Raw genomic sequence first — 890 nt, 5'->3', positions numbered from 1 at the left:
TTTAGGCTTAAGGTGAGGGTTAGTGTTAGTGTTAGTGTTAGGGATAGTGTTAGGTTAGGGTTAGGTTGAGGGTTAGTGTGAGGGTTAGGGTTAGATTTAGTTTTAGGATTAGGGTTAGGGTGAGGTTGAGTGTGTGGGTTAGGGTTAGGTTTAGGGTTAGGCTTGGGGTTAGGCTGAGGATGAGGTTGAGGGTGAGGGTTAGGGGTAGGGTGAGGGTTAGGATTAGGGTTAATGTGAGGGTTAGGATGAATGTTAGGGTTAGGATTAGGGTTAGAGTGAGGGCTAGGGTGAGTGTGAGGTTTAGTATTAGGGTTAGGGTGAGGTTTAGGGTTATGTTTAGGGTAAGGGTGAGGTTTAGTGTTAGAGTTAGTGTTAGGTTGAGGGTTAGGATTAGGGTTAGTGTTAGGGTTAGGGTGAGTGTTATGGATATGATTAGGATTAGGATTAGGTTAGGCTTATGGTGAGTGTGAGGGTTTGGGTAAAGGTTAGGCTTAGGGTTAGGCTGAGGGTGAGGGTGAGGGTGAGGGTTAGGGTTAGGGTGAGGGTGAGTGTGAAGGTTAGGGTTAGTGTTAGGGTTAGGGTTAGGGTGAGGTTTAGTTTTAGGGTTAGGGTTAGAGTTAGGGTTAGGGTGAGGGTTAGTGTGAGGGTTAGTGTTAAAATTAAGATGTGGGTGAGGGTTAGGGTTAGGGTGATGCTTAGGGTTACGGTCAGGGTGAGGGTGAGTATGTGGGTTAGGGTTAGTGTGAGGGTTAGCCTGAGGGTAAGGGTAAAGTTGAGGGTTAGGCTGAGAGTGAGGATTACGGTAAATGTGAGGTTTAGGGATATGGTGAGGGTTAGGGATAGTGTTAGGGTGAGGGTGTGGTTTAGACTGAGGATTAATTTTAGGGATA

The sequence above is a fragment of the Dipodomys merriami genome, unplaced genomic scaffold (genome assembly GCF_024711535.1).
Source record: "Dipodomys merriami isolate MVZ:Mamm:240054 unplaced genomic scaffold, mDipMer1.0.p SCAF_221, whole genome shotgun sequence".
Lineage (NCBI taxonomy): Eukaryota > Metazoa > Chordata > Mammalia > Rodentia > Heteromyidae > Dipodomys > Dipodomys merriami.
The sequence above is the reverse complement of the archived record's forward strand: the minus strand, read 5'-3'. Positions refer to the sequence as shown.